This window comes from Malaclemys terrapin, chromosome 9 (assembly GCF_027887155.1).
Source record: "Malaclemys terrapin pileata isolate rMalTer1 chromosome 9, rMalTer1.hap1, whole genome shotgun sequence".
In the NCBI taxonomy this organism is placed as follows: Eukaryota; Metazoa; Chordata; order Testudines; family Emydidae; genus Malaclemys; species Malaclemys terrapin.
Window position 1 is genome coordinate 21,988,662 of NC_071513.1, and position 21,149 is coordinate 22,009,810.

Below are 21,149 nucleotides of genomic sequence, written 5' to 3' on the forward strand. Positions count from 1 at the left end.
CCCTGAGCCCTCTCTGTGTGCATTAGTTTGCCTTCTCCTTGCTCTTAGCTGCTGCTCTTTTCGGGTTAAAAGCCTGTTTTGAAAGCAAAGGAAATTTCCAGCTTTCACAAAGGTACCGTGTCCTAATTCATGTTGGTGGGAAACTAGCCAGAGCATCTCCCTACCAGGTGTGTGCGTGTGCATACACACACACAGTTTCCAAGTCACTTTAAATGTATTCAGTGCCACTTTCAAATCAGAAGCAAAGGGACATTGCTATAATAGAGGAAGCACAGCATATAGGGTTATAAATAACAAACACCACAGCAAGCATGACACAAAAAATCAAATCAATGCTGCAGATCTCAGGTTTTCAGATACCACAGTGAGGAGGGTGGTATAAATACTTGGATTAAAACTCCACTCCTCCTCTCCAGCCCAGGGCAGCTGCAATCTCCATGACCCCCTACTCCGAACAGCTCTGCAAGGCTCTCTTTCCATTAGGAACTGCTTAGAGCAGTGGTTCCCAAACTTTAACAACTTGTGAACCCCTTTCAATAAAATGTCAAGTCTCACGAACCCCCTCCTAAAAATGAATATTTCCAGGGATTTTCTCCTTTACCTGAGTATAAATTATAAAAGCCATGATCTTGGAAATATAAAATGTGTTTTTATGACATGCTTATTACATGCTATTAATTATTATTTATCATTACAGAATTTGTATTACATTATGAAAATGGCAACACTCTTCCAAGATCTCACTTTTGTAGCTTGTATCACTTTGAATAAGCCTGTTATAAGACAAGGCGCCTATGTTTCATCAAGGAGTATCAGATGTGAAACAGCATGAAGGTATTTAAGAAGACAACTCAAAGAGTTCCTCCTACACAAGCATTCAGGTCTTGAGCAGTCCAGGCAAACAACGCATGTTACAACAAAGCTTAAACTTGTTCTTCATAATAATTTTAAAAACAATACTAGCCACCTATTTAATTTTAAAAACAGCAAAAAATATCCATCTCCCTTTCTATTTCTTATAAGGAATCTTGACGTTTAAATCTCCTCAGTGTGATAGAAATGCTTGCTTTGATCTTCTTAGCTCTTGGACGTTCAGGGGCTTTGGGCAACTGGCCCTGTGCTGCCTGGGGTCCCTAGGGACAGCTCTGTCCGCCATTAGGGAGTTTTTTCCTGAAAACCCCCTGTAACATTTCGCGAACCCCCAGGGGTTCACAAACCCCAGTTTGGGAACCACTGGCTTAGAGGAACTAAAACCCCCTATCTCCGTTGCCCAGGGAGCTTCGTTTCCATCCAGATATATCTTGTAGGGTGGAATCGGAATGAACTTCTCTTGTCTTGAGTCACAGGGCCAAAAGTCACCACAAGTGTAACGCCAGTGAAGTCAATGGGAGTTACACCCGAGATGAATTTGACCCATAGTCTTTTGTATTTATTTTTTTTTGAACAGGTAGATCTTGTAGTGAGGGTCTAGCTACACAGCATCTGGGAGGGTGCTTCCCAGTGCAGCTAGACAGACACCTGCTAGCTCTGCTCAAGCTAACACACTAAAAATAGCAGCATGGCCACGGCTGCATGGGCAGCGGCTCATGCTAGCTGCCTGAGTACGCACCCATTGGGTCAGGCAGTATTGTACTCAGACAGCTAGCCCGAGCCGTCATCCATGCAGCCACAGCCACATCTCTCTCCCCACGTAAGGAAACGTAATCCCAGCTGCTGTGTAGACATACACTTCGTTCTGTCTGACCAGTGCTGTGGATAGAGATGGGCCTCAACCAAAGCCCCAGGCTCCTTAGCAACATTTCACCTCAAAATCCAAATCTGAATTTTGTGACACAAGCCCTTTGCTGCCTTTGGACTTTCCTTTCACACAATATTCGGAGAGTCCCAGCTCCTGGAGGCACGCGCAATTCTGTTCAAAATCAAAGTTTCATTAAAAAAAAAAAAAAAAGTTTCTAGCCCTCATGATGATGAGGAACAAAGCTTGATAATGTGACCCTCCATGCCCCCTAAAAGCTCAAATCAAATGGCCCATAAAAAGAAACCAAAACATATTTTTTAAAAAGATAAAGATTTTTAACATGATTTCAGGGGCCTGACTCAGGCTTTCTCCACACTTAAGGTCGTCAAGACCACAACAGAGGTGAGACGCCAGTACTAGTCGTCCCCCCCTGTCCTCCGTCCCCCGCTTTTCTATTTACCTCATGGGAAATCTGAGAAACCAGAGAATCAAAGGGCAACAGAAGTTGAAGGGCCAGTCCAGAGAGTTTCCCCCCATGGCACTTTGCTGCTTTCTCTCACACAAATAACAACGTTGAATTCCCCTGCTTGCTTCAGTTGTTTCTCTCCCCCATCGCTCTATTCCTCTGCAGCATTGTGTAAGCTCCCTGTTCTGTAACCATTAGGGATCTGATTAGGGAATAAAACATGCGTCATTATATCGGCACATCAAAGAACTTGCAGCCACAGCATCTAGAGGGAGGGAAGGGAGTGTAGCGGAGGTGGTGGGGGAGGGATGAGGAGGTGTTCTCCACTGAGATTTCCGTAATGGTGTATTTAAAGATCTGTGAGGCTGCAGGTCCTCTGAGCTTTTATAATTCCAGCTCAGCATGAAATCAGGCTTCACCTACCCTCTCCCTCCCACCACAACCCTTCCTGAAATCCAAACAAAGTGTCAGCTGGAGACTGATGTCAGAGAGAAGGCTGATGGGGTTTTTTCCACCTAGGTCTGCATTATCCACAGTGACTTGAATATTCAGATATCACAGATAAGAGCAAATGATGCCTCCAGAATGTGCTAAAAATCAGGCTGTCAGGAGAGAGAAACCAGCTCCTTTCAAATCCCCTGAGAAGCGTGAATCATTTCTCCCCCTCAGCAGCCAACTCCCTTTTTGTTTCCTTCCCTTTTTCAATGTAATTACTAAAAATATTAAACTGAAGCTATTAAGTGCACAGTCAGGATTCAGCCAAACTGAGAGCATCTAAGTGGGGCCATTGCAACAGCTTTAATCACCCTAGCCACCATCCACAGAGGTGGTCCTAGATTTCCTGCTTTGATGTGAAGATCTACACTCATGTTAAATCAGCAGTGAGATGCAGCTACCAATTTAATTTTTGCATGAAGAGTACTTAGCATTGGTGAAAGGTATTTGACCGACAGCCCTGTAGACCGAACTCCTTCAACTCCCCAGACAGCATCAGCACGGCAAGCTTCCATCATGATGCCCTTAATCACTGCATTCCAACTCTGAACTGGTGGGATCACCCCTAAGAGAGAGAGTTGAGAAAACTTCCATGACCCTCCAGAGTGGTCCAATAATCCCTACATTCATTAGAATACCCTGATGAGAGAGGAGAACAAGTTTTTAGCCCCTGATTTTTCAAGAGGTGCTGGCCCCATTCTTGATTTCAGGAATTAAGGGTGCTCAGAACATCTAAGTGTATAATTCATAAAGAATAACAATAAATTTCATCATTTTCCCATTTGCAAACAGATCCCGACGTTCTTAAATGTATGAGCTATTAGAAATTATTTGTGATCCCCCCACCCCCAGTGAATAGCTCACAGCAGTTTGTGACAAAGATTTAAACTTCATGCGGTGCTGTTTAGTTCCATAATGAACATCTACTTAGCACTTATACAGAACTATTCATCTACATATCTCCACAGTGATTTGCCAAAAATGTCATTATCTCCCACAATAAATATGGGGAAAGTGAGGTGCAGGGATGCAATGGGAATTGCTTAAGCTTACAAAATGGGCCAGCAGCAAAGACTAGAATAGAACCCAGGTCTTCAATCTCCCTATTCTGTGCCATAAAACCTGGACCATAATAAGTCACATGATTTTGTTCCCTAATCAGATGACCTATGTAACAAATAGTGTCAAATATTGCTACTAAATGTGCAGTTCAGGTCTCACTGTAGGTGAATATTCATGCATTAGTCAGAACTTAATATTTGCTTTTTGTGAGTAATTTTGGTCTAATAAAGCTCAAACAGTCAGTGGAAGAGACCAGGGAAGAGTAGCAAATGTGCCTGAATCATAATTTCTTTCTGAATTCTAATAAATATTTGTGAACGATCCCCCCACACACACACACTATTTCCTGAGTTCTCGTAAAGAAGGAACCTGTTTTATCACCTCTAAAATAAAACCCAGCATGGCTGCAAGCTACAAATAACAAGGTTGGATATGTTGGATTTTATGAAGCTACAAATTTCTGTGCATGAGGCAAGAAAAGAAGAGGCAGGAAGAAAGAGGAGAGATAGAACCAACTTTTTCTTCTTTGAGCACATTGCTGTAACAACAGATAACCCGAGTTCTGCATAGATTCAGTCAGAGCACAAGAGTCATATTTATATGAACAGAGCGCCTGTGAAACAGAACACTGGCCAATTCTATTTAGCAGCGATGTAGAGACAGCCTGCAGCCATGGGATCTTTAGAGAACGGTGTGAACTCAAGCCCTAAAGGAGGAAAGCAGCAGCACGTGTAGGGCTACGTGACTGGCAGCTCTGCCCACTCTTTTCATGGAATTAAGGAAGTCCTAATTTCCCTGGATGATTTGAGGTCTGTCTCTCTCAGTGCTTGGAGCAGGCCTTTGAAGGGGTCATTCAAGTGCAAAAGGCTGCAAGAATCCAGAGAGTGGCATTTCCAGTGTTTCTAGGGGGTTGGATATGGTTAAGATAAACGCTCTGAAAGGTGAATGGAGATGCAGGTGGTTACTCCAGTTCAGGTATGAGGCACGTTGGCTGAGTAGATGAAGGTTCGCATTGCCACTGCCCATCTTCCTTTACCTCTCTTGTGCAGTCTCCAGGCCTGACTCACTACAGAACCACCTTTTTCACAAGCACTAAACTCTTTCCACTTCTCCAAGCTGTGCAGACCCTCTTTGGAGTCAATACCATCTTCATTTCCTACCTTTCCCATACTGGAGCTATCCCATAAATACCCAGAGACTAACTACCAAGAGCAACAGTAAGCAAAATACTTTCCTTTCCCTAGAACAAAAAGCAGAACGTATTTCCCATGGCTTGGCTACATTGGAATGACATGCCAGGGCTACCTAAGGCTCACATGACAGATCTGCATACTAAACCTATGAAGGAAGGCTTGCTGAGAAACTATGCTACCATAGACTGTGATCTTACTTAGATCTCATCAGGTAAGCAGGGCTGAGCTTGGCCAGCGCTCCTCTGTGTCAGCACTTAACCAAGCACCACCATGGTGCACGGTAATGCCTTCTGCAAGAGATCCAACGCTGAAGTCCTGACCACCTGTCTTAAAAATCCCAGAACTTTTATTTCATGTTTAGGACAGTTAGACCTAGAGATTTGTCCAGGTTCCTGCATAGGAGATTCTATTCTGCCTACCTAAAATCCCCCTGGAGTTTCAAATGGATTTGATCATCTTCATTATCTGTCCTAAACCACAATGTACTACTGCTGTGCACAGGCAAACAGCTGCTATGTTCCACCCAAAACACAGCTGCTTTTCAGTGGTGAGTGAAGTGTTTATTGTGTTTAATGGAGAAAAAGTTCAGATTCCTCTGGATGAGCAGGACTGAGTCCAAAATTGTCAAGCTTGGGTGGCTAAAAGTTAGACACCTCAATTCACATTTAGGCATCTGAATAAAGGTGGCCTTATTTTCAAACCAGCTGGGCACCCCCAGCTCTTACTGCAGGCAATGGAGCTCAGGCTGGGAGGAGTGCCTGGCTCAAAGCCTGCGCTCAGAATTCCAGTTCAGTTTTGTCCCTGTTTGTTTATAAGAACCTGCAACCTCTTGTTCTAAGGATGGTTCTCTTTGCCTCTGGGCACAATTCCTTCTGTTTAGGGTTGGGCCAAAGAACAGTTATAAATTATGCTTAAGAAAACCTGTAGGCACTGTAGCATGTAGTGGAAAGAAATGATTTCAGAATGCTGCTTTATCCTAGATGTCTCCATGGATACCTCTTTGTGTATGCCAGCACCTCGTTAGGTAAAAGCTCAGACTTGTATGAGTACCCACTCCTTCTATTATTTTGTTGCTATCTCAAATACTAATTATGCAAATCTCCATCCTCCTGAAGTGATGGACACACGTGAGCTCACAAGACAAGATGTATAAACTGAGCTGCACTGAAAGGCAAAAGCAGGAGATGTCATTTGCACATGCTTCTTGCAACTACTAGCAGCTGAACATAGTCACTAGGGCTGGGCAATCCCCTCTTGGCTTTTCATTATTCTTTTTAAACAACTGGAGGTGGGGGGGGGGGGCGGGAGATGGAAAGTCATAGAGTTCTGTGATAGACTCAGACCAGTGGGGTACAGGAGTCTGGTAGAGGGCAAATATACTGGTCACTGGATGAGTAGTTTTCTGTTCCCTGAGTGACCAGAGCAGGGGCAGCACTAGCGTAATCAGGAACCTGCTAGAACCAGTTCAGGCAGGCAGGCTAATTAGGACACCTGGAGCCAATTAAGAAGAAGCTGCTAGAATCAATTAAGACAGGCTAATCAAGGCACCTGGGTTTTAAAAGGAGCTGACGTCAGTTTGTGGTGCGAATGTGAGGAGCTGGGAGCAAGAGGCGCCAGGAGCTGAGAGGGAGAGGGTGTGCTGTGCTGCTGGAGGACTGAGGAGCACAAGCGTTATCAGACACCAAGAGGAAGGTCCTGTGGTGAGAATAAAGAAGGTGTTTGGAGGAGGCCATGGGGAAGAAGCCCAGGGAGTTGTAGCTGTCATGCAGCTGTTACAGGAGGCACTATAGACAGCTGCAGTCCACAGGGCCCTGGGCTGGAACCCGGAGTAGAGGGTGGGCCCGGGTTCCCCCCAAACCTCCCAATTGACCTGGACTGTGGATTCTTCCAGAGGGGAAGGTCTCTGGGCTGTTCCCCAACCTACATGGTGAATCTCTGAGGCAAGAAAATCCGCCAATAAGCGCAGGACCCAGCAAGATAGAGGAGGAACTTTGTCACAGTACACTGACATTTGGAGCTCGTGACATGATTAATGAAAGGCACATTCTCAGCCCTGTAAATGGGAATTAAGGTGAGGGGCCTCTCCTTGCATCAATAGAAGTTGGGTGCCTTGAACCTACCACAACAGATGATGAAAAGCGTCAACGCATCAGTCAGTGGCAGTGCGCAGTGATGTGGGGGAGAAAGAGGAGGAACACAACAGCACTGCTGCCACCAAGACCTCTACAACCCGGAAGTCAGTACACAAGGTGCTCAGTTACGGTTCAATCCTGAAAAGTCCTGAGTAGTTCCTGCCCAGTGCTGAGCATCCTCAGTTCCCAATGATTACAGTGGGACTTGGGAGCACTCAGCCCCTTGCAAGAGGTTCTCAATACATCGCAGGATCAGGCCTCTAGTTAGGCTTCAGGTTAATGCATTGCATTCGGGAGGCGCGAGTGATGTGCTGATCTTGCTGGGAGAATTACTTTGGTGTTTCTGTCTCACGGCTGGCTCTGGAGTTTCAAAGGGTTTGGACTGTCAGACACCCAACAGGGCAACTAGACACTTCCGAAATTAATTTTAAACTGATTTTTCCATATTAAAAAGACATTACCAATATTAAATATATGCATGCAACGTATTAGTTATTGTTATTACCACTGAACATAGCAGGCAACAACTTTAAATTACGGTGCACCGATTGCCATATGTTTTTTTTAGATCTACTCTCTAGGGAGAGAAACAAACGCATTTACATAAAACAAACATTGACCCAAACCTTTGCCCAGAAGTTGAGTTAACACGACTCTCGAAAGCTCAGGAAACGTTTCACTGGAATTCAGGAGGGCAAGAATGAAACACAAAGACACCCGCTCCCCACATGTGTATAGGAACCGAACAGAAATAATGGTGCTAAAACCTTTGTACCAGGCAACAGAAGTTAAGGAGTGTTGCACACTATCTGGGCATGAATCATTCATCAACCTACAGTGTAATATCTTGGATTGTTACTTTAATCTATGTAGCAAAGTGGAACAGCACGAGGCTATGTACAAAAGACAGTCATTCAGGCCCCAATCCTCTTATCTACATGAGCAGTTCAAATTTCATTCACATGCTTCACGTTCCTCACATGCCTAAGTGAATTCAAGGATTGGGGTCTCAACTGGGGTTTTATCATATTAAATATACTACAGTGTTCAAGAGTAATAATAAATTTGTTAGTCTCTAAGGTGCCACAAGTACTCCTGTTCTTCTTTTTACAGTGTTCAAGAGTAATGGACCAAATAATGTTATTTCAGTGTTTCGGGATATTTCTGTAGAATACTTGAGTACTGTTCTTTTAAAAGGATAGTCAAAATTTTCAAAAGTGGCCAAGTATCAGAGGGGTAGCCGTGTTAGTCTGAATCTGTAAAAAGCAACAGAGGGTCCTGTGGCACCTTTGAGACTAACAGAAGTATTGGGAGCATAAGCTTTCGTGGGTAAGAACCTCACTTCTTCAGATGCAAAAGTGGCCAGCGATTTTTAGTGCCCAACCACAGGTGTCTCAAACTGGACACCCCAAAACTGATGTACTCAGTATCACTGTCCACTTCTGAAAATGTTGTCCTATATTTGTCTCTTTTAAATATCGATTTGAATATTCCACTGGAAATTGTTATTTACAGTATTTTAAAGAAAATACATTTTTACTAAAAATAAAATAAATAATAATGAAAAACCCCACTGCATATCATTCTGATCTTCTATTTCACAGGACTCCAGCTAGACTTGCTGAGCCAGCACTGCTAGGAAAAAGTGAACTGGAGTCTATTCTGACATGATCACCAACAGATTGTTTACTAAGTTGTCCTTGCAGAGCTATTGCCTAGGGTATTCAGAGGTGTACTCCATAGAGGTATTGGGTCTTGTAAGTCTCTATAGAGATGGACACTTTAAGTAGTGCTATAATACAACTCTGGTGATGACGCACGAGCCACAAAGAACCTAACTTCACGTTCAGATCCCTGGGTGAGTTTGCAAAATAAGCCGTTTGACAAAGAGCAAGGGAAACCTTTTTATCTGTCAATGGAGCAAATGTGATTTCAATGAGGTTTTTCCAAGGATAGATTTGACCTATATGGCACAACCCTCTGCTTCACCCAATTCTTGCTAAGCACAGCAAGGTGGGGGAGTCTTAAAGAATTGCAGCACAAGGGGTAGGAAGAGATCATATCACCCGTAAGTGTTTGAGTCCCAACTGGAAAGCGATTGTGCTGAGATGCCAGACAGAACAGGCCAAATATTCCTGTTTCATCTGCCGTGCAAACACGGGTGGGTTTAATTACACGGGAGCAGGCTCCCTTGCGGTTCATTTTCTTTATTAGTTCTTTACCTGAGGCTATGTGAGCCGAAATATTTTGAGGCTGTTCTAATGATAATGATAATTACTTGTATTTATATAATGCCTGTCATCCCAAAGAATCCCAAAGCTATTTAAAGAGGTGGGAATCAATGTACTCAGTGCTGAAGCCCAGCTACCTCTGCGATGGAACACAGCAGCTGTTTAAACAACGCACATAATGGTTTTGGACAGCAAGGGATTAATACATTTCCTCTACCAACAATTATGGGCCAAGGGAGAGAATTTTAGGTAACAAGCCACTGGAATTTGGACACAGCATTAGGGCCAACACCAGTCAGTGCCACAAGATCACAACATATCTTCAAGATCCACTTTCACAGCACCATCACCATGAGATGGCCCCTCCGACAGACAAGGAAGAGATAGCTTAAGAGCTTTCATTGTTCGCTCATTTCTAAAACAATTGTTCTGGTTGATAGCATGACTACGTAGTAACCAAAAGTCTAGAGACGACACTAAGACCTAGAAGTAGTGCAGAGAGTCAGGCATCCCAAAGTTATAACAACCTCAGATGTCCTGCAAGCTAGTGAGAGTCTGAAAATTCAAGCACTCGCAAAATATGCAAAGGACACCCCACAACTTACAGGTAGTGTAGAGATGTTAGAAAGGTGCCACTCCAGAAATGTCAGTTTTTTAAAAGGGCAGATTTTTGCAAAACTGAATTTGAATATTTTCTTCCTGACCATAAAAAGCTGTCTCTGGGAATTGTAGCAGCAGAACAAAGGCTTGCCTCTGCTTGGAAATGCACCCACTCCTGACATCACCTCTCTCCACAATAGGAAGTTTTGCTAAAGTTTCCCATTGTTGTTGGCTCTCATTCCACTCCACCAGTGATAGCAATGACAGGAGTGCTAGGCTAGTGTAGACAGGCACCAGTCAACACATTTTAAGTATCCTCTCATATAAACCTACCCTGAACAGGGGATGGAGTTCAACTGGTGATAGCAATGGTGCAATTTTAAGGTAGATAATGACTTTGGGCCTGATATTCAGAAAGTAGAGGCCTGAAGTTAAATAAATTTTAGTTCCTGTAACAGGATTTGGTCCTAGGATGTTCTGAAAATCTGTAGAGGAAAGAACCATGTGACCCAGACACTGGGAGTCAGGAGACCCACCCTCTATTCACAGTGCTGTGACTCTAGGCTACTCATATGGCTTCTCTGTACCCTGATCTACACTGGAGGGGGGGGGGGAAATTGATCTAAGATACGCAAGTTCAGCTACGAGAATAGCGTAGCTGAAGTCGACGTATCTTAGATCGACTTACCTCGCATCCTCACGGAGCAGGGTCGACTGCTGCCACTCCCCTGTCAACTCTGCTTCCACCTCTCGGCAGTGGTGGAGTTCCGGAGTCGACGGCAGAGTGACCGGGGATCAATTTATCGCGTCTACACTAGACGTGATAAATCGATCACTACCTGCGAAGACCTGCCCTTAGGTTAGTTTCAATTTCTTAATTTGTCACATGGGGATGACGACGCCTACTTACTTCAGTCACTGATTTAAAAGTAATTTGTGTAAAGGGTTTTGATAAGAGAAGGGTCAAATAGTCTCATTCTGTACCTGTAGATTATAATGTCTGCTGCCCCATGTTTGCAGAAGCAAACTCAGAACAGAAAATGCATTTGAAACCATTTCTCGTTTCCGGCCTTGAGTAAACATTGTGCAATGCACTGCTGGTGGCATATATGAGAAAACTGGCTGCTGGCTTCAATTAGTGATTCTTCTCCTTTCACTCAAGGCCCAGAGTAATTGGCCTTGGACCCTAGACGCCCAGCCTGCCCATTCACCGAACGATGGGTTTGTTGCTCACATCATACACATCTATTGATTCTACAATTCTTACTCAAATGGAGAAGCCTGCTGAAATCAATGGGAGTACTTGCATAAGTAAGACTTAATATGAATAACAGTTGCAGAACTGGGCCCTTAATCATTGGCCTGGTGTACTCATTAGCACAGCCAGACAACACAGAAAAATGCCACGATCAAGCAGTGATGGAGGCAGATCTAGGTTTCAAAGATGCCAAGGTCCCTGACAGAACTTCAATGAGCTGCAGGTGCTCAACATCTTTGAAATATTAGGCTCCTTATTTTGGGGGCTATAAATCAACGTGAGTACCTATATTTGTGCACCCATGTTTGCAAGTTGTGAATTTAATGTCTCTGTGCCTTGGTTTCACTTTCTGTAAAATGGGGATAATGATACTTGCATACATTGCTGGAGTGTTGTGAGACTCACTTAGTGCTTGCAAAGGACTTGAATATCCTCAACTGAAAGATGCCGTAAGGACAATATATTGTTTGTATAATGCAGCCTTCACATCACCAAACCCTTTGTCCTGCTAACCATTCTGCCTTTCAAATCAGAGGCTGTTACTATGATTTTTTCTCGTGGTTATTTTGACCCACATTTCTCCAGGTAACTAGCATGTAGAAATCCCAGGAGCTAGATGGAACACTTTTCATTAAACAATGACCTGGTTACAAGAGTATGTGCTTCCGTTTTTCCTCATCTCTAGACAATATTTCACACAAATATTTGAATATTAATCTATTTATATCCACCATCTAGATGCTGGAAACCCATTATACCTGTTCTGTCTAGACAAGATCAAGGACTTGCTCTCAACTCCCATTACTATTCAATAGCATAAATATTCTAGTGAGGCTCTTTTAAAATGTATTCCGAGCGTTCTAGTTACTCAGGATACACAAAACACTAAACAACAGTTAAGGAAACCCAGTCTTACCACAACAAAAAGGAAAAACCCTCCAAAAAAGAAATCCCTTTCAGGTTAGATGGATTGTCCCAGATACACTCTCCTGAGAGAGACATTTGTGTCATTGTAATGGGATTCATTTGTTCTTCACTTCTAGGTCACTGGCTCAAATCCAACTCAGCTCAGGAGTGATGAAAAGTTACCCCCATCTGACAACTGTTCAGTGGCTTCCTGAAATGACCGGATGGGTCGCTGTCCAGTTCTTGCTAGGCAAACACTCCATATCATCCAAACCATCAATATCTTGATATTTGGTGGGTCGAAGATGGGGCCAAAGAAGAATACTGAATCCAACTTGCTCTGCTCCCCTCTCCCCCAATCTTTGGAAATGTTCAGATCTGAACTGCACAGCTCAGGGCTGTCATGGGTCCAAGCACCCCTGAGCTTGAATAGGATTAAGATGTGAAGCCAAATCTGGACCTGTACTTCATGGGTCTATCGTGGAACCCATGCAGGTAGTCTTAAGGACTGCACAGTACAGAGAATGAGAAAGGACCCCTGAGAAAGGGTTTTCCCTCTGGGTTACAGATGAGACACTTTGGTCAATTGAAATTCACAAACATCCTATAAAGTCAGCAGATCCAGTCACAATAAGACTCCAGGGGCCAAATGACTTTCTGGTGTAAATCCACTAACAATCATGGCATTATGCCGCAAATGTTTAGGTGCTGAAAGTAAAACTGAAATCCGAGGCAGGATGACGTTAAAACCTTTGACCGCATTAGCTGAAGTGTTCAATAACTTTTGTTTCTTGTTCCATTTGGCAGGTGGGAATCTGTCAGTAAGGAAGATCCCTGCCCAAAGCACAGCACTACTGTAATTACATTAGGGCTCTCTCTACAGATCATCTCTCCCCGCCACTTTCCTCTGCAATCTATATTCAGCTCCTCTTTTGGGAGAGCCCACTGGTGTTATGAGGCTCTCCTGAATTCTAGTCACTGCCAGGGCTGATCAATGATCCTGGATAGTTGTGTGTCCAGCTCACTATACCAAAGTTTGTTTTTTAATTCCTTTCCTCTTCCTTTCTACAATGCCCCCAATAGGAGTTAATCCCACTCTTAAAGACAATCATTCTCCCAGACTTATTAAGATGCAATGCATCAGTGTCAGGAACTGGACTGCATCATCTCACCTAAGAACAAGCAGGAGAAATTTTTGACTAGATTGAGACTTTAAAAAAAAAGGGGGGGGGGCATCAATCAATTCCACTCACTGCAGTCAAATTACAGAGCTACGGCTCAGGGGTTTTCAAGGTTATTGGATCTTGATTCATATGCTGAACCCATGGCTAAGATAGCCCGAAAGCACCTGTGGTGATAGCCACCAGAGTCACTTCAACCCTCCTGATTCTGACATTGATCAGAAACAAAGGCCCAGGTTCTCAAAAGTATTTGGGTGCCTAGCCCCATTGATTTCAGCCTGTCTGCTCAATTTCCCAAGGTATTGTTACTTGTTCCCTGCCTGGAATCCTAATTCAGCAAGGCATACAAGCATGTGCATAGTCCAAGTTATGCATGTGCTAAGTGCCTTACTGGATTGGAGCCAGATGATGAGAAGAACTCCTCGAATCAGGCTTTATGTGCAAACATCTGAGTCTCTGAGCTGAAAGTCCACTCTCCCTTTATTTCTCCATTAGTTATAAATCTGCTGGTTTTGCTAACTCTCAGTGACCAAGTTTGCAGGCAGCAGGTAGTCAAGGGGAGTAAAGTCAACATGAATTGAACTTCTTATTCGTGGAACTGTTTTGGAGATGTTCAAACACCATCTCTGAAACTCATCTGAACAGTTCTGATTCCATCCAGTAGAAGGCAATAAGGAACCCACCCCAATTCACTACAATACTTTGTTTGGTATTTCTCCTTCCCCTGGGTTTCTTTTGTTTTGTTTTTCATTTATTGCTAGGAAAATTTGCCCGAAAAAGGATCATTGCTACATAGGCCCACCGCCCCCCCTCCCCCCGGCTCTGGTCACTGATTCTCCAGCTAAAAACTGAATAACCCTGTTTATCACAGCACAATGAGTTGCTTTGGGGTAGACTATGATGCCACAGAACCAGGCTTGCACTGAAGAGGTGAGTAATCAGTGGGATAAGGGTAGGGTGACCAGACAGCAAGTGTGAAAAATCAGGACGGGGGTGGGGGGGTAATAGGAGCCTATATAAGAAAAAGATCCAAAAATCAGGACTGTCCCTATAAAATTGGGACATCTGGTCACCCTAGAAGGGGGCCTCCTAAGCATCAGAGACCGTGCTCGCAAGACTACATGAAATGAGTCTCAGGCCAGTTCCTGGTGGAAACGTGTCCACACATGGCACTTTTCTTGGAAGACTTCAAGAGGCCAAGGGTTGAATGCATCTTGGAGGAGCCACTTCTAACAGTAAACATGTCCAAGTCAGATTTGAATCAAGGCAATGGGGCACTGTGGGGAAGCCTGCACCACAACTGCCCACGCTGCATATGTTCTGTGGATACCGAACTTCAAGCTACAAGAAACAAACTGGCTCATTTCAAGAGCACTAGATCCACATGGCAAAAATTAAGATATTTTCACAAAAAATATCCTGAACAAATTGTAAAAAGTGGCAGAGGAGAGGCAGAGATAGAGAAGCAGAATTGTTGCCAAGTAGGATATTCATCAATGTTTGTCATGGGGAAATCAGCAAGTCTTCAAATTATTACTTGTTCCTGCAAAGGTTCTCCTTCCTTAACCCAATATTCATCACTGGGAAAGAGCAGGTCAGGAATCCGGTGCTTCAAATACCATGTATGGGTGGGCATATGTGCACCACTGCTCTCTGTTAGAGGGCCTGGGTCAGGTGTGTTGTTCATGCATGTGTGGGAGGAGGTATACCCTGCTTAATGGGTTTCACATCTTAAGTACTGTGCCATTATGGTACTCTTCTGTCCTACAAGTCCCAAATTCTACTCCCCTTGCAACAATGCCTGCATTTTAGCCAACAGCCACAGTGTCCACTGCTCATGCCTGCAGCCTGGTTCTCCAGGAGCATTTCTGAGGTGATCATCAGGAGTGCCACAGAAGTTGGTTTGGTGGAGGGAGCCAGGGCCTCAGCGTAAAAAGCTTTCACACTTGCCCAGGAGGAGTTGCCTGTGTGACAACATGAAGCCTTTTATCAAGGAAGAAAAAGAGCAGGAAGGAGGGTTTACTCTGATTTGAAGCCCATATTAGGTGTAAGCCTGGGGGAATTAGCGTTAACATTTCATTTCAGCTTTTTTCCTTTTCCTTTTTTTGTACAAACTTGCATTTTCATGCTGTCAGACTTTGATGGTTTTATGTAACTGTTTAAAAATTGAACAAGCTTCTTAACTTAGATTTGGCACTACATATATACCGGTATATATATATATATATATATATGCATGAGAGGGAGAGAGAGAGAGAGGCAATATATATATATATTGCCTCTCTCTCTCTCTCCCTCTCATGCACATTAAGAATAAAGATGTTGGAGCTTATGAGACTTTCTATCCTCTGATGTCAGACCACCTGTCGCAGTTCACAAAGCCACTTCCTTGAGGACTCTTTTGGGTACATTCTGTTCCAGCACAAGATGTTGTACCTGCAGCAGTCCCTTAGGTGGGCTTTACAAGGGAAATCCAACCGAGAGATTCATCTTGGGGAAAATGCAAGCAAACACGTCAGGGGAAACATAAGCCAGAACACACATGCAATGGCAGAGAGAATCCTAGAAAGCCGTAAAGATAAAAAGAAACCTGAGTGGTGGTGGACTGGCAAACTAGAAACAAAGTTACAGTACAAGATGGCAGCAAACTGTGAATTTGGGTTGCATGCACCGAGGCAGCGCGTCTTGGGACAGGGAGGCAGAAGCACCACAAAGGATAGCTCAGCTGAGAGCATAATGAGGTACAATCCCAGGCACCTGTTTACCAGTAGCATTTAGAAAGACTGAAGGAAATTAACAGAACAACAAAAATGAAGGGGGCAGCATGGCCTGTCTTTGGAGGAGGAGAGAACTAAATATTTATAGCCTGGTTAAGCAATTACTAGAATGGCAGGACAGGATGAGGGCCTACAAGGAGCAGAAAGGAGAGAGAGGAATTATCTAGGGTGGCATGCAGTGGTATAAAACAGGAGTAAAGGGGGATGAAGATAAGAAAGGGGAAAGGAAGGCTTTGCTTCAGAAAAAAAGCTACCTGACCAGCTGATCTAGGACTATGGAAGATTCTCCCAAGGGAATGGTGGAAGCCCCATTGCAAGGGACATTTAAAACTAGGAAACATCCAGCAGGGAACCAACCTGCACTGCCCCCTGGGGGGATGGCCTAGATGGAATGAAAGCAGGCCTCTTTTCCAATTTCTAGGAGTGACAGAATTGGGTAGCTGAGAAAGGAGTGGAGTCCTAGGCAGAGCAGCTGGAGTGGACTTGGACTCAACGTCTTGGAACCCAAATATTGCCCCAACTCTCCTCTGTTACAGCAATGGCATCAAGCAGGAGCCCCCTCCCAAGAACCAGACACTTCCTACCAAACCAGCTGTAGTGATGGGGGGAGGAGGGGAATACCTTCAGAGACTTATGCACCACCTACACAGAAGTCAGTAGCTACCGCTGTGCACTGTGCAGGATAAAAAAGGATGGCAATTTGGGTCAGTAGTGGCAGAGCAGGTTGGCTGGGGCATCTGGACATGAGAGAACAAAGCCGTGTTGCCAATTCTTGCAATTTTACCTCAAGTCCTGCAATATTTGATGTATTTCTTAAAACCCCAGCTCCTGGAGTCATGTGATAAAAAAAATTTTTTAAAGGAAAGCTGAGAAAGTTTCTAGCCAGGATAATTGAAGAGGAAAATAGGTACCTGCTAGAGGCTCCAAAAACAATAGGCAACTAAAACCCCACAATTCTTTAAAAACCTTGTGGATTTCTAAGCCAGACTCATGATGTCTGAATGCTTGAGTCTGGCAATACTGGTGACAGGATGGTTTGGGGAAATGAATAACAAAAAATGAATTTTGGACTTTAACTCTTTTGCTTCTATATTGTCCGCCTGCTACCATTTGTCTTGTTGATTTGGCTTGTGAGCTGCTTGGCGCAGGGATTGCTCCATACTGTTTATGCAGTGGTGACCACATCAGAGCCTGAATCCTGAGTGGGTCCTCTGGGCGTTACTTGATAACATCATTATCATCTCTAGCTTGGACTATTTCGCTCCCACCTGAGAGACACTGGGCTGATTCCTCTCCAGCACATGCTACTCTCCCTGGAAGCCAGGAGCCTGGAAAATAGACCAGCTACAAAAAAACATCTACAGTTTTAGCCAGACATGACCCATCCTATCCTCCTCTCTAGGAATAGAGGAAAGTTCAGTCTGAGGCACGGACTAATTCCACAGACCCAACTTTCATCAGCTCCTGTCTACTCATTAACCCTGAGCATCCTACTTTCTGTGATGCTGGGATGCCAGAGATCAAATCTATGGTTCATTCTGTATAATAATACTAGCACGCTCTGTTGTATTTTATGTAACATGACAGGACACTTCAATTTCCCTGTCTGTCTTTCTCAAGCCAGGAAATCACTACAACTAGACCAAACTGTCCCACACCTTCTGCTGGACAACACAATCCCAGAGGCCAATACACAAAACAAAATTAAACACTTTGCAAATCTTCAGCTTCTTGCATCTGAGAAACTCACAAGTGCTTCACCAACATTAACAAATTAAACCTCACAACCACCCTATTAGGCGGCTAAGCATTATGATCCCCCTTTACAGATGGGGAGACTGAGGCAGAAAGAAGTGAGAAGTCTCACCCCAAGTTCACCCAGGGAATCAGGAGGGCCAAACTCCTGCTGGAAGAGAGAGAGAGGGAGAACTTGAATTGGAACCTCACTATGGGAGGGGGGACTGGGGACTTCCTAAGGGAGGGGAGAGAAAGAGACTCTCCCTCTGAACAGGGGTTGGGGCCTGGAGAGCTAGACCGTGTAAGTACTAAATAAATGGGACCCCAGGAGGGGAATGCTTTAAATTATCTTTGGACTGGTGGGGTGCAGGTCTGAAAAGGGGAAACCGAGGCAGGGAGCTGCAAAGTAGCCTCCACCTCAAAAGAGGTGATGGCAGGCGGAGGGGTTTTTAATACACATTTTCAACAGAACCCCCTTGAAACTTTAATTTTGTTCATTCTTTTTCTCTCCCAGGGCAATGTGAGGCACTGGGATTTCACAGAACCCTTCCAACCTCCCCAAATCCAAGCTCAAGAGACAACGGTCACCCTGCTTTCCTTACAAACATTGTAAATGGCCACAGCTGTTAACACACCCTGTGGCATGCAGGGAACCTGCAACCATGTCAATCTGTATGCGGCATGTTATATAAAGTTATGGTGGAAACTCCTTTTGCATCACAACCAATTACTGGTTAATGCTTTAACTGCAGCAGATTCAAGGATCCCTAAAAAAAAAGAAAACCTTCATTCAGCTCAGTCTTCCAGTGTCAAGCAATAGTTACCTACCATCAAACTTCTGACCTAGTTTTGTGTTCTGCATCTCTCCTCCCCTCCCCCCCCACCCTCCCCCCCCACGACTTCCCTCTGTCCCCAATTAAATCTGCCTGTGATTTCCTCAATTAGCCTCTTCCTGCTAATAGATGGAGGGAAAGTAGATGTTGTAACAATGTAGTCTCCTGGCCATGGTTCAAAATAATTTTTGAAATTGATGTTGAAGTGTGCAGGATGTATGAATACTTTAATTAATACAAATGTGTAGAAGTGAACAGTTGCATTTAAGACATAGTGATATGGCTGATCTTCGCTGTCATCATGTTATTTATCTCTCAGCCATGCGGCGAGAATCCTGGTGCTCTCATTTAATTGACAGGCCAATAAATCAGCACTAATCTCCCCTTTCTCTGTGTAGTTTTGCATGCTGATTTTCAGCTGGGGTCAGCTATTTGGGAAAACCGCAGTGTTCCTACTGGCACAGCCCAGACATCACAATAGCTAGAAATCCTATTTGCAAAAGGCTTGGTTTTGTAGCGTTCAATGACCTCTTAATATCTAGGAGGTTCACTCATCCCCAAGCATTTATACATGTCCAAGGCTGTCTGGGAATAGTCAACTTTTGATGTGGGGATTTTTTGTAGATGCTAATTTCATAGGTGAGGGTAGGGGAGGATATCCTAAAAAAGCTAGGCTATTCTAATAGGGGCTCAAAAGTCTGGCTACTTAAGCCAGTCTTCTCCAAATTATCTGAACCTCTGGAGTATTCCCTCTACTGCATCAGATGTCACACACTTGCTCAGCTTTATAGGGTTAGGTCACCCTCTATTGGCTGGACCTTAAAGAGTATCATGGCATAGGGAATAGCAGGTCCTTTTAAGCAGGAGACATTTATTAAAGAAAGGACAACAGACACAAACAGCAGTTCCCTACAGCTCAAGTTCCAGCTTTGTTTCTTTTGTTTACCAGTAACCACCACACCTTCACCTGGAACTATGTGCAGTGCACAAAGTCATTCAGTGGTTGAACAATGTACTGCAAGTGATTATTAAAGATATATTAATGTAATAATATATAAATAACAAAGATTTCCTTGAGTTAAAGATCCTAACATAAGGGTTAATAAGGAGGGAGGGTTCTATCTCTGCCGTTGCACACACATGTATAGCTAACAACTAAATTGTCTGTGCAAAATGAATAGATTCATTGCAGAGTGATGGCAGCTTTCTCTCACAAAACTATTCAGGCTGAGGAAGAAGTAGAACTAGGCGGGCTGAGATGAAACTAAAAGAAAAAAATGTAAGGTGAATATCACAAACCACTTCATGACCGTGAGCTGTGGAATAGTCTCCCAAGGGAAGGGGCGAGAGCCTGGTCACTTGGGACTTTGAGAACTAGACTCAACAGTGTATTAGGGAACAACCCTGCATTGGTCTGGCGATTGACTAACAAAGAGAAGGGTGAAAGGAAAAAAACAGATAAAGAAAGCAAGCAGTTATTTCTACATACGCCATGTGGAAAACAGTTGTTTAAAACGATTAACACCCGAGAACAATGCATCATCTCTGTCAAAAACCTGGTCCCCTTTTTTTCCCTCAGGAAGGCAATAACAACTCCTACACTGTCGAACTGGTAAGCGGTAATACTCTGCTCATTTCCAGAAAGAATGCATTCTCTAAATATCTCCTGGGAGGCTTTGAACAAAACATTGCAGCCCCCGTTCTCCTCCCTCCTCTATCTGTTTGCTGCATGTGCATCAAAGGCCTTCGTTTCCACCTTAGTGCACATATACTGTAGCTATTTCTGTGCAGGAGTGACGTGCGTTTGTTTGCATAACTGGGTTCCCACCTCCTGATCTGCCACTCTAATAGGTTGCAAAATAATAGCTGGAAAATGTCTGACTCCTTATAAAGTTCAACTCCCCTTCTAGCCTAGAGCAGGAAAAAAAAAATTAAGCTCTCTGCAAAGTGGCTTGTAACACAGGATGTAAGGCAGCAGCACATCACTGATTATCAATGGGGTTGTGAGGATTTTTTTTTTTTTTTTTTAGATCTCTGTTTTTACTGAAGGGAGCATCAGAAAAAATAAGAGGTCCCCAGCAAGGTGATCGCGTCACACAGCAGACACGTATGTGCTGGAGCCTGGTCCAATCCGAACCTCGTCTGCCTTCTAACAACCCACATCAGCCTTAAAACACCATCCACAGCAATGGGAAATTCATCAGTGTCCACTAAAGACTTTGTGAGAAAGGATTGTCACAAAGTGGAAGAGGCTGTGTTTGCGTGGATGGCTCTCTCAACACTCAAACCTGGGAGCTGAAGCTATAGACCCTCCAAGCAATCCCTAGTATTTTTCCAGCACAAAGATTAAAGCAAGGTAGTGCAGAAGAGACAAAGAATGGAGCTAGAGAGTGGGGGGGGGACACCACTACACGTGTCTCAGTGGATCAGACCATTGGTCTATTTAGCCCAGCAGCAGCCAACACCAGACACAGCAGGGGAAGGTGAACCACCCCTTCTCCCAAGCAACTTCACAAATGTGAAATACTGGAGGTTGGGAG

At 44.0% G+C, this 21,149-nt stretch overlaps 1 protein-coding gene across 5 annotated transcripts in view; it reads right to left on the reverse strand.

Annotated features, from left to right (window-relative positions):
• ARHGEF9 (Cdc42 guanine nucleotide exchange factor 9) overlaps positions 1–21,149 on the reverse strand; it is a 307,995-nt gene that overhangs the window by 212,119 nt on the left and 74,727 nt on the right. Inside the window, exon 1 of one of the 5 annotated variants that reach the window (XM_054039993.1) lies at positions 2,199–2,216. The exons of the other annotated variants lie outside the window; for them this stretch is intronic. The gene's annotated coding sequence lies outside the window, so the exon portion shown is untranslated. Of the gene's footprint in view, positions 1–2,198; positions 2,217–21,149 lie in introns of those variants that run through there. 5 annotated transcript variants of the gene reach the window in all.